Genomic DNA, 12,974 nt, shown 5'->3' with positions numbered 1-12,974 from the left:
GGAATCTAGTCAGAATTCCAGAATCTTGGGACATTGTTGGCCTGACTGATAGCCACAGACCTCCCCTGTGGAGGCTGTTGGGGAAGTAACTTCAACAGGAGCCAGGGGTCCAGGACACATGATCTAATGCCTTCCATCCCATGTATGTGGAAATTACTACCCACCGGGTCCCACTGGGGTTCAAGACATAAGCTCGACTGGAGACCAGGCTGTCTGTGCATAGCCCATTGCCCCACAAGCGAGTAACATTTTGTGGCTAAAAACTAGAATAAAAATACAGATGTCTTACTACTCTATAAACAGGAAAATGTCCCTAATAAATCATGAGTATGTCAAATAAGAAACAAAAATGTATAGGTTTTAATGATTCCCTTTTTCTTTACTTGCAGATAAAATCTCCATTCTCCTATTGATCATTTGTAACTTTTAGGACAACCACAGGTAAGGAACCATACCATTATGATACTCCTGTGGGCTGCCTACGTTCTACAAGCACAGCTCTCTGATACCCCACCACCACCACCACCACTAACTGAATTTTGACCTGTTCTTCAATGCACATCCCCAACATGATTATAAAAGTGATGGCAACTATCATTTCATCCATTTATAAATTTTGTTTCTCATTATCAGAAATAATATTATGATAAACTGTATTTTATCAGCATAAACCATATGATTATATATCAAAAACACCTAAAGAAAAATAAATACCAAAATATCTGTGGCAAATTTCATGTTTATATAAAATCCTCCTAAAACTGAAGAAAAGAAACACATAGCCAGCAAAGCAGGCAGAAAATTAGGCTTTTACATGTAGATGAAGTCTCCCAGGCAATGGACATTTGAAATTACCACAATTTGTCCCAATAACTTCTTAATGCAGAAGACTCTTTTGTGGTTTAATGAACATCTAACATAAAAATTTCAATTACCCAAAGAGTTTATGAAACCACTATAATTATATTTAGGTTTATTTTCACAAAGAACCTTCAGGTGTCTCTGGGACTAGCATTACAACAGGATAAATATATAAAAATATCCCAAAGAACTATTCTTGTGGCAAGATTTTTTACTATGGCTCTCCATTTTTTGTTTGTTTACTTGTGTTTTGTTTTGTTTTTCATTTTTAATAGATATTTTCATTATTTACATTTCAACGGTTATCCCGTTTCCTGCTTTCACTTCCAAAAACCACCTATCATATCATCTCTCGCCCTACTTCTATGAGGGTATCCCCCACCCACCCACCCAGTCACAATTCCCCATCCTGGCATTGCCTTACACTGGGGTATCAAGCCTTCACAGGACCAAGGGCCTCTTATACCACTGATGTCCAACAAGGCCATCCTCTGCTACATATGCGGCTGGAGCCATGGGTCCCTCCATGTGTACTCTTTGGTTGGTGGTTTAGTCCCTGGAAACTCTGGGGGTACTGGTGAGTTCATATTGTAGTTCCTCCTATGGTACTGCAACCCCCTTCAGCTCCTTTAGTCCTTTCTCCAGCTCCTCCACTGGGGACCCCCATGATCAGTCCGATGGTTGGCTGTGAATATCCACATCTATATTTCTCAGCCTCTGGAACAGCCTCTCACGAAGCAGCTATATTAGGCTCCTGTCAGCAAGCACTTGGTGGCATCGAAAATAGTGTCTGGGTTTGGTAACTGTATGTGGGATGAATCCCCAGTTGGGACAGTCTCTGAATGGCCTTTCCTTCAGTCTCTACTCCACCTTTGTCTCTGTATCTCCTCCCATGGCTAATTTCTTCCCTTCTAAGAAGAAATGGAAGTATCTTTGGTCTTCTTTCTTCTTGAGATTCACATGCTATATAAGTTGTATCTTGGGTATACCAAGCTTTGTGGTTATATCCACCTATCAATGAGTGCATACTATGTGTATTCTTTTGTGATTGAGTTACCTCACTCATGATGATATTTTCTACTTCCATCCATTTGCCTAAGAATTTCCTGAAGTCATTGTTTTTAATAGCTGAGTAGTACTCCATTGTGTAAATGTACCTCATTTTCCATATCCATTCCTCTGATGAAAGACATGTGGCTTCTTTAGAGCTTCTGGCTATTATAAATAAGGCTGCTATGAATATAGTGGAGCATGTGTCCTTGTGATATGTTGAAGCATCTTCTGGGTATATGCCGAGGAGAGGAATTGCTGGATCTTCCAATACTACTATGCCTAATCTGAGGAACTGCCAGACTGATTTCCAGAATGGTTGTACCAGCTTTCAATCCCACCAACAATCTTTCTCCACATCCCTGCCAGCGTCTGCTGTCACCTGAGTTTTTGATCTTAGCCATTCTGACTGGTGTGAGGTGGAATGTCATGGTTGTTGTGATTTGCATTTCCCTGATGATTAAGGATGCTAAACATTTCTTTAGGTGCTTCTCAGCCATTCGGTATTCCTCAGATGAGAATTATTTGTTTGACTCTGTACCCCATTTTTTAAACGTTTTTATTGGGTATTGTCCTCATTTACATTTCTAATGCTATCCCAAAAGTCCCCCATACCCTTCCCCCCCCACTCCCCTACCCTCCCACTCCCACTTTTTGGCCCTGGCATTCCCTTGCACTGGGGCATATAAAGTTTGCAAGTCCAATGGGCCTCTCTTTCCACTTTTGGCTGACTATGCCATCTTTTGATACATATACAGCTAGAGTTAAGAGCTCCGGAGTACTGGTTAGTTCATAAGGTTGTTCCTCCTATAGGGTTGCAGATCCCTTTAGCTCCTTCGGTATTTTCTCTAGCTCCTAAATTGGGGCCCTGTAATCCATCTAATAGCTGACTGTGAGCATCCACTTTTGTGTTTACTAGGCCCCGGCGTAGCCTCACAAGAGACAGCTATATATGGGTCATTTTAGAAAAATCTTGCCAGTGCATGCAATGGTGTCAGCGATTGGAGGCTGATTATGAGATGGATCCCGGTTGTACCCCATTTTTAATATGGTTATTTGGTTCTCTGGACTCTAACTTCTTGTGTTTATATATATATATTGAATATTAGCACTCTATTGGATGTAGGGTTGTTAAACCAATTTGTTTGTTATTGTTTTGTCCTGTTGATAGTGTCCTTTGCCTTACAGAAGCTTTGCAACTTTATGAAGTCCCATTTGTCAATTCTTGATCTTAGAGCATAAGCTATTAGTGTTGTGTTCAGGAAATTTTTCTGTAACCATATCTTCGAGGCTTTTCCCCACTTCCTTTTCTATTAGTTTCAGTGTATTTGATTTTATTTGGAGGTCCTTGATCCACTTGGACTTGAGCTTTGTACAAGGAGATAAGACTGGATTGATTTTCATTCTTCCACATGGTAACCCCCAGTTGAACTAAAAGAACCTAGCAGTGGAAACCCCCACTCGAGTCCTGAGTCGGCACGCACCCAAGGAATCACCAGAGACTGTCTTGATGCAAACACACGAGGCAGTTTAATGAACAGAGCTCCGGGCCGACACGTATCTCACACAGGAGGCAGGGGAGTCGACCCTAAGGCTCAAAAGTTAGGGGGTTATATAGGAAAGGAGTGGGGGGATAGGGGAAATTGGCCCAGTAACACATAAGTGGGCGGTTTAAACATCAGCAAGCAGTATGTGACAGTAACTCTAAAGGGAGGGTGTTTATCTTGGTGGGCAGGGAATCTGGCTAAGCTCAAACCATATTAGCAGGTGGCCCATTACTCATCTGAGCTTGTCCGGAGATTGTCCTTGTGTGCCTTTCATATTTCAAAGGCTAGTTGGTTCCTGGGATGACTTTACAGCCTTTTTGTGGGCCCAATTCTCTTATCTGTATGGCTTTAAGTCTGTAAACCTTCTGATTAGGGCCTCGAAGCCTTGAATTTAGTTTTCTTTCTTTCTTTCCGCTCTTCTTCTACTAAATAATTCTAATCTTAGAATTTTAAAAATCTATATCCTCATGTGGGGGGTAGGAATCATATTCCTCTTCTATCTTTACTATATGTTGATATTGATGTTGGAGCACCATAAGCTGCAATGCATTCACTCTACTCTTAACAAAAGCAATTCCCTTATTTATTAAGCAGGGGCCAAAGATCAAAACCAAACATATAGTAAGAATTGGTCTGGCTAAAGTGGTAAGTAAAGTGGTCATCCACAGAGATTTAGAGTACCACGACTCGAACCATCCCTGTTCAGCTTCTCAATCTCGCTTTCTCCTTTCCAGTCTGTCCCTTAATTTCTGCATAGAATCTCTGACTACTCCCGCATGGTCCACGTAAATGCAGCATTCTTCTTTTAAGGCTGCACATAGTCCACCTTCCCTTAAAAACAATAAATCTAAACCTCTTCTGTTTTGTAATACTACTTCTGAGAGGGAAGTCAAGGATTTCCCTAATGCATCAACAGATTTTTCTAGCTTGCTTAAATCTTCATTTATAGCTTCTCTTAAGGACTGAATTCCTTGTCTACCCTCAATCAAGGCTGCTATGCCCATTCCTACTCCTGCTGTAAGACCGAACCCATTAACGTAGCTAGGGTAATGGAGACTAGATCTCTTTTCAACATCTTACTGATATGTTCATCTTCCAGGCAGGGCAGGATAATAATACATGTGAGGTAGAAGTTGAACCATGACACAGAAATCACGAGAGGGGTCAAAGACACAAGTTGATACACATTGGATGAGCCTTGTGTTACAGGCCCACCAACTGAATGGATATGGCACAAGGTGATTGTTGGTATTTGTCCTGGATACATAGGTGCTGGTGGGAAGGAGGATGTGTCCCTATACAGAGACCACGGCTCCTCCCTGACACTTCAGTCAGTGTTAATTTCTTTCCTGTCCCCCATGAGCAGGAGGCATGACTTCTGGTTTTATTAAAATCTCCATTAAAAGCAACCCCTTCGTAGTAGGGAGGGCCTGAGGATAGGCATAACCAGCAGTTAGTAGTGGTGTCCGGATCCGAGCTGTTAAGGGCATAAAAGGCTCCTCTAATCAGATTGAACAGTCTCTGTCTCATCGAGGGATCTGGGGGGAATGTGGTCAGAGAATCTGGGGTGGTGGCGACCTTGTTGAAAGGGGTCCTCAATTATCAGAGCCGGGGGTTTGGGTTTGGCAGGGAGGCCCTGTTCTGGAAGGACCTTGTTAGGTCCTATGGGCACTGGGAATGGACTCTCCACAGTTAATTTGATTTTGAAAATCAACGCAGGGTCTTTCCCTGCGTCATCCAATCGCAGATCCCAAATATTCCCCGAAGCCAGCTCTAACGATCTTGTTTCCCTTTGACAATGAATTTTATAAGTATGTGGTTGCAATATTTACCTTTAGAGGGTCCATTGGGAATGTTGCTGTGGGCACACCTGTTCTCAGGGTATTTAGACCCATCTCTCTCACCTTGGTTTGGCTTGTGAAAGCTGCTGCCCCTTTTCACCATAAGTAGGTCCCAGGTAGAGGTAGGATTCCAGTAAGGCACTCCTGTAGTTTCACAACCCCATGCAGCACAATTAAAATCTGATACTCCACACTTATGCCAAGGCTTTCGGCTCTGGCCTTGGCCAGGGCAAACATAAAACTCTGCGGACCAGAGGATGGCCTGATAGAACTGCCCCGAGCACCCAAATGTGCTCGCTATCCTATTCGGGAAACACAGTTTCTTAGGTGGGGGGTTATAGAGATCATTATGGTCAGGGAGGTCCCAGGTAAGTGATCCCGCTGACAGCTTACAAATATCAGGCACGAGGTAAGGCCACCAAGTCCACAGGGTTGGGGGGGGTGGTCGCATATACTGAGGTGACTGACCAAACAATGTTCCCCTCTTCACTAATCACTTCCCAAGTTTTCTGAGTTGGTATATGAGGATTGAGGTCTCGGTTCTGAGCTGCAACATAGGTGCAACTTAAGAGGATTATTAGTCTTTTCCAGGGTCCACTCATCTCGACTAGTCTCAGGGGGGAGCCTTCTTAATGTGTGAAGCATGGAACCAAGTGGGGATTCCTTCTACCTTAATGGCAGTGGGTGTAGTCAATAGCACCAGGTAGGGTCCCTTCCACCATTGCTCAAGGTTCCCTGCTCGATGCCTTCTCACCAGGACAGTGTCTCCCACTTCAAACTGATGTGGCACCTGCAAGTCGCCAGTGACATAGGCCTCTTTCAACTGCTCCCAGTTTTCTTTCCTTACGGTTTTGAGGGTCTTCTGCCAGGCTAGAAGGCAAGATGAGAGAATGGAGGAAACATTGGGACAAGTTCTATTTTCTACAGTCACATAGATGGGCAGGGACACCCCAAACATTAGTTCGAAAGGTGTTAGACCTGAGGCTCCAGGGGTGTACCGGACCCGGAATAGGGCATAAGGGAGAAGGGTTGTCCAATCATTCCCTCTGGTCTCTAAGGTCAATTTAGTCAGGGTCTCTTTTAAGTTCTATTCATTCTTTCTACCTGTCCTGAACTCTAGGGTCTGTAAGCACAATGTAACTTCCAATTCAACCCCAGCTATCTGGCCAATCCCTAGCTTACCTGGGAGACAAAGGCAAGCCTGTTGTCTGACCCAAGTACCTTTGGTACCCTGAAACGAGGAAAAATTTCTTCAAGTATCTTCTTGGCCACCACATTAGCCATTTCCCTCTTGTTGGGGAATGCTTCAGTCCACCCTGAAAAGGTATCTACAAAAACTAGAAGGTACTTATTTCCATAACGGATTGGCTTGACCTCAGTAAAGTCAAACTCCCAGGAAGTCCCAGGCCTATCTCCTCGTAAGCATCTTCTACCATGGTACTTGTTGGGCCCGGCATTGGTGAGGGCACATGCTCGACAGTTCTTCACTAGGTCTTCTACTGCCTTTTGTAATCTATGGATATGGTAAGGGAATCTATTGACTAGTTCTGTCATCTTTTTGAGTCCCAGGTGAGTGAGGCAGTGTATATTAGTCAAACAGTCCAGCCCCTCTTCTTCTGTGAGGGTCCTTTTTTCTGTGTTCTCCTCAACCAGCTGTGGTGTGGTCTTAATTACCAAAGTCGTTGATCCCTGTGCTGCCTTTTTAGCCACCTGGTCTGCCATCCAATTTCCTTTTTCTATTAGTCTGGCTCCCTTTTGATGTCCTGAGCAATGGATGATCGCCACCTTACGGGGCAAGTGAACAGCTTCTAACAAGCTAAGAATTTCCTCTTTATTTTTGATGTCTTTCCCAGTGGCTGTCAACAGTCCACACTGTCTGTAGATTGCCCTGTGAACATGGGCCATTGCAAAGGCATATCGGCTGTCAGTATAAATGTTAATAGCCTTTCCCTCTGCTAGCCTTAAATCTGAGTGAGGGCAACAAGCTCCACTCCTAGGGTTCATGTTCCTTCAGCAGGCCGCCGGCCCAAATAATCAACTTCCCATCGACTACTGCTGCCCGACAGTTCCACTTACCTTCTACCATGAAGCTGCATCCATAGATGAACCAGGTCACTGCCCCAGGCCATGGTCAGTCAGTTAAGTCTGGCCGAGTCCCAGTTTCTTCTGCCAGTATCTCTTCACATTGGTGTACCATGGTTTCGTTAGCTTCAGGCAGTAAGGTGGTGGGGTTGAGAATGGCTGGTGGAGAAAAGGTTACCCGTTCAGTCAACAACAGGCTCTGGTAGTGAGTCATACAGGCATTGGTCATCCAGTGGTCTGGTGGCTGTCGAATAATACTCTCGAGGACATGTGGGGCCACCACTGTCACATTTTGGCCCATAGTCAGTTTATCACCATCCTTCACCAACACAGCTGTGGCTGCTATTGCCTGCAAACAGGAGAGCCATCCGCTAGCCATGGGGTCCAGTTTCTTTGACAGATAGGCTACCAGATGCTTCCAGCGTCCTAGGGTTTGATTGAGGACCCCTCTGGCTTCTCCGTTTCTCTCATCAATGTAGAGGGTGAAAGGCTTGTTTAAATAAGGAAGCACTAAGGCAGGAGCCTGTAGCAGTGCCTTTTTGAAAGTCTCAAAAGCCAATTGATGTTCCTTAGTTCAAATGAACTCTCCCTTCTCTTTTATTAGGTGGTATAATGGGGCTGCCAAAGTAGCGAACCCTGGGATCCAGAGTCCACAGAATCCCACAGTCCCCAGGAATTCTCTTACCTGGTGAGTTGTGGTTGGGGTAAGTATCTGTGTCACTGTCCTCTTCCTAGCTCCGGGTGAGCCATGGTTGTCCATTCTTCAGGGTGTATCCCAGGTAAGTCACCTCAGTCTGGCATAACTGTGCCTTTTTAGCCGAAGCCCAGTACCCCAACTCACCTAACTCAGCCAGGATTCTCTGAGTCCCAAGTTCACACTCCTTGTGTGTTTCTGCAGCCACCAGAAGGTCATCTACATATTGCAAAAGAGTACCTGGGGGATTGTTGGCCCAGAAAGAGGCAAGATCACGATGTAGAGCTTCATCAAACAAGGTGGGGGAATTCTTGAATCTCTGCAGCAGTCTCGTCCATGTGAACTACCTGGTCCTTCCATTCTCTGGGTCTCACTATTCAAAAGCAAACAAGGGCTGGCTGTTAGGGTGTAGTCTCAAGCAAAAGAAAGCGACTTTGATATCTAAGACCAGTTTGATGTTGGCTACTGGTTTGCTGTATATTGTATTTACTATGTTTAGGTATGGGCATTGAATTCCTGATCTTTCCAAGATTTTTTCATGATTCTGGAATCCTGGGATCCTAAGATTCTGGGTGTGTCAGAGCTCCTGGGAATCAAGCTGTCTCGGAGATCCAGAAATCCTGGTTTGAGCAAGCTTGTGAGATCCTTTGATCTTGGGTGTGTTGAGAATGGCAGGTGGGAGTTGAGCTACCTTTCGGTGTTGTGAAATTCTTAGGTGAATACTACATCCACTCCAGTAGTGACTCACATGACAGGCCTAGAAGGCTGGAAGCAGTCCCAAGGCAAAGAGTTTCATGGAAACTTAGCCTCCTAGAACCCATAGCATGTATGCTCCAAACCTGTCCCTGTGTTAGTCTGCTGTATGGATCTGTGTGCTCTCCCTCAATATTGTTTTATTATAAGTGCCTTTAAGGATTGATTTTGACACATAGGTAAGTTGGATTAGCCTCCACCAGTGTTCCAATATCCATGAAGCCAACCCTGAGGTTGGAATTCATTAAGAATGTTACCTATTCAATAGCATTAAAATTTACCTCTAGTACAGACAGTGAAAATAATCAGGCATTACAATTTACTTGAGTAGAGATGGAAAGCTCAAGGCTAGTCTACATAATAATTATTTAGAACAATAGCTGAGTCACACCCATATGCAACAATTTACCATGGCCTAAAAAAAAGGTGGGTTATGGTTTTAGGAGAAACTGTAGTATTATTCATGAAAGGGTTAGTAGAATGGAATTCCCCTGCTGCAAGTTTTTCACTAGGCCCAGAGGAATAGCATTATCAGGTATTTACTAAAGGACCCCTGGTGGTGGCTTTAACAATAGACTAACATTGCATCTGAGCATTCACCTGGCTCCTATGTTTAGCTGATCTTAACTAAGAGTTGTTCCTATTCTCATTGTAAATACTGCCTGGCTCCCCCTAGCTTTTTATGTATACATTTTCTTTGTTTTGTGTTGATGTGCCTTGGTGGCTGTATTCACCTAGCTTTCTTGTTTTTCTTCTGTAATAAAAAGGCTGGTGCTTGCTTGGAAAAATTACATTAGGATACACACTCTCACTGTGTCCCTGTCTGTCATCCGTGCCAACTCCTTGATCACCTGTAACCAGAACCCTGAGTTTTCATGCAGATCGAGGACCCAATTGAGGTCCATCTGCAGCAGGCTAGTCGATGGAACTAGAAATTAACATCATGAGTGAGGTAACCCAATCACAAAAGAACACACATGGTGTGCACTCACTGATAAGTGGACATTGACCCAAAAGTTCAGAAAGACCCAAGATACAATTCATATGCCACACAAAGCTTAAGAAGATGGAAAACTAAAGTGTGGATACTTCAGTCCTTCATTGACGAGGGATCAAAATACCCATGGGAGGAGATACAAAGAAAAAGTGTAGAGAAAGACCATTTGGAGACTGTCCCACCTGGGGATCCAGTTACCAAACCCAGACACTATTTTTTATGCCAACAAGCACTTGCTGACAGGAACCTGATCTATCTGTTTCCTGAGAGGTTCTGCTAGTACCTGACAAATACATAAGTGGATACTCACAGCCATCCATTGGACTGATCACAGGGTCCCAAATGGAGGAGAAAGGACTGAAGGAGCTGAAGGGGGTTGCAGCCCCATCCATAGGAGGAACAACAATATTAACTAACCAGTACCTCCAGAGCTTCCAGGGACTAAACCAGCAACCAAACAATACACATAAAGGGACTCATAGCTCCAGCCACATATGTAGCAGAGGATGGCCTTATTGGACATCAGTGGGAAGACAGGCCCTTAGTCCTGTGAAGGCTTGATGTTCCATTGTAGGGGAATGCCAGGACAGGGAAGCAGGAGTGGGTGGGTGTCTGAGTCAGGGTTTCTATTCCTGCACAAACATCATGACCAAGAAGCAAGTTGGGGAGGAAAGGGTTTATTCAGCTTATAATTCCATGCTGTTATTTATCTCCAAGGAAGTCAGGACTGGAACTCAAACATGACAGGAAGGAGGAGCTGATGCAGATGGAGGGATGTTATTTACTGGCTTGCTTCCCAGCCTGATCTCTTATAGAACCAAGATTACCAGCCCAGAGATGGTCTCACCCACAAGGGGCCTTTCCTCTTGATCACTAATTGAGAAAATGCCTTACAGTTGTATCTCATGGAGGCATTTCCTCAACTGTAGCTCCTTGCTCTGTGATAACTCCAGCTGTGTCAAGTTGACACAAAATTAGCCAGTACACTGACCATACATGGCTATAAATCCTATGAGCCATAATAACCAGCAAGGCATGATAACCCCAAGGATCCAGTAGTGACACTCAAACCTTTTATTTTTATTAATTAAAATTTTTCCACTTCATATTTTATCCCCCATCCACCCTCCAACTGTTCCACATCCCATACCTCCTCCCCACACCCCTATCTCCACATGGATGTCCCCACCTCCCACCCCACCTGACCACTAAATTCCCTGGGGCCTCCAGTATCTTGAGGGTTAGATGCATCATCTCTGAATGAACACAGACCCAGAAGTCCTCTACTGTGTGTGTGTTGGGGCCTCATATCAGCTGGTTTATGCTGCCTGTTTGGTGGTCCAGATTAATTGAGACTGCTGGTCTTCCTACAGGATCTCCTTTATCATCAGCTTCTTTCAGTCTTCCCTAATTCAACAACAGGCCTCAACTGCTTCTGTCCATTGGTTTGGTTCAAATATCTGCATCTGACTCTTTCAGCTGCTTGTTGGGTCTTTGGAAGGTCAGTCATGCTAGGTCCCTTTTTCAGACCTTGGGCCCTCCCCTTGAATTGGATCCCACTTTGGGCCTGTCACTAGACCTTCTTTTCCTCAGGATCCTCTCCATTTCCATCCCTGTAATTCTTTCAGACAGGAACAATTATGGGTCAGAATTGTGACTATAAGATGGCAACCCTATACCTCATTTGATGTCCTATCTTCCTGCTGGAGGTGAGCTTTATAAGTTCCCCCTCCCTACATCAGGCACTTCATCTAAGGTACCTCCCTTTGAGTTCTGAGAGTCTCTCATCTCCCAAGTCTCTGGTGCATTCTAGAGGGTCCGCCTCAACCTTCCATTACCAAGGTTACCTGTTTCCATTCTTTCTGCTTGCCCTCAGGCCTTCAGTAATTTTTCCTCACAAAATACCAGATCAAGTTCCCCTTCCCCTTTCACTGCCCTCCCCAATCCTCTTTCCCTCACAGATCCCTCCCTCCCTACTTGTAATAGCTTTCTTCTCACTCCCAAGTGGGAATGAGGTGTCCTCATTGGGGGCACTTCAGCTTGTTAACCATTATGAGTTCTGTGGACTGTATCTTGTGTATTCTGTACAGTTTTGTTCTTTGTTCATTTTATTTTGTTTGTTTTTGGCTAATATCCAATTATTAGTGAGTACATACTATGCATGTCCTTTTGTGTCTGAGTTACCTCACTTCAGGATGATATCTTCTTTTTTTTTTCAACCAATTTTTTATTAGGTATTTACTTCATTTACATATCAAATGCTATCCTGAAAGTCCCCTACACCTCCCCCGCCCCACTGCCCCACCCACCCACTACCCTACACAACCACTCCCACTTCTTGGGCCTAGTGTTCCCCCTGTACTGGGGCATATAAAGTTTGCAAGACCAAGGGGCCTCTCTTCCCAATGATGGCCAACTACACCATCTTCTGCTAAAAATGCAGCTAGAGACACTAGTTCTGGGGGTACTGGTCAGTTCATATTGTTGTTCCACCTATAGGGTTGCAGACCCATTCAGTTCCTTGGGTACTTTCTATAGCAACTCCAAGGGGGCCCTGTGTTCCATCCAATAGCTGACTGTGAGCATCCACTTCTGTGTTTGCCAGGCACTGGCTTAGCCTCACAAGCGACAGCTATATGAGGGTACCTTGAGCAAAATCGTGCTGGCATATGCAATAGTGTCTGCATTTGGTGGCTGATTATGGGATAGACCCCCAGATGGGGCAATGTCTGGATAGTCCAAACTTTTGTCTCAGTGAGAATTTGGTTTTATCATAGAATACTTTGGTTTCTCCATCTATGGTAATTGAAAGTGTTACTGTGCATAGTAGCCTGGCCTGGCATTTGTGTTCTCTTAGGGTCTGTACAACACCAGTCCAGGATCTTCTGGCTTTCATAGTCTCTGGTGAGAAGTCTGGAGTAATTCTAATAGGTCTGCCTTTATATGTTACTTGACTTTTTTCCCTTACTGCTTTTTTTCCTTTTCCATTTTTATTAGGTATTTAGCTCATTTACATTTCCAATGCTATACCAAAAGTCCCCCAAACCCACCCACCCCCACTCCCCTACCCACCCACTCCCCCTTTTTGGCCCTGGCGTTCCTCTGTACTGGGGCATATAAAGTTTGAGTGTCCAATGGGCCTCTCTTTC

At 44.4% G+C, this 12,974-nt stretch overlaps 2 long non-coding RNA genes across 17 annotated transcripts in view; one reads left to right on the top strand and one right to left on the bottom strand.

The window, feature by feature from the left end:
* Gm32846 overlaps positions 1–12,974 on the top strand; it is a 130,859-nt gene that overhangs the window by 103,543 nt on the left and 14,342 nt on the right. For 11 of the 16 annotated variants that reach the window (XR_881854.1, XR_881856.1, XR_881852.2 and 8 more), the window contains 3 exons: positions 390–441; positions 7,986–8,069; positions 8,280–8,374. This is a non-coding gene — a long non-coding RNA (predicted gene, 32846). Of the gene's footprint in view, positions 1–22; positions 143–389; positions 442–7,985; positions 8,086–8,279; positions 8,375–12,974 lie in introns of those variants that run through there. The other 5 variants (XR_001778048.1, XR_001778049.1, XR_881862.2 and 2 more) reach the window with 3 other exon arrangements.
* Positions 5,888–8,344, bottom strand: Gm39557. Its single transcript, XR_881850.3, has 3 exons — positions 8,067–8,344; positions 7,376–7,540; positions 5,888–6,169 (listed from the first exon to the last, which is right to left on the bottom strand). It is a non-coding gene; the product is annotated as a predicted gene, 39557 (long non-coding RNA).

This window comes from Mus musculus, chromosome 7, assembly GCF_000001635.26.
Source record: "Mus musculus strain C57BL/6J chromosome 7, GRCm38.p6 C57BL/6J".
Lineage (NCBI taxonomy): Eukaryota > Metazoa > Chordata > Mammalia > Rodentia > Muridae > Mus > Mus musculus.
Note: the sequence above shows the minus strand (reverse complement) of the source record. Positions and strands in the feature narration are given on the sequence as shown.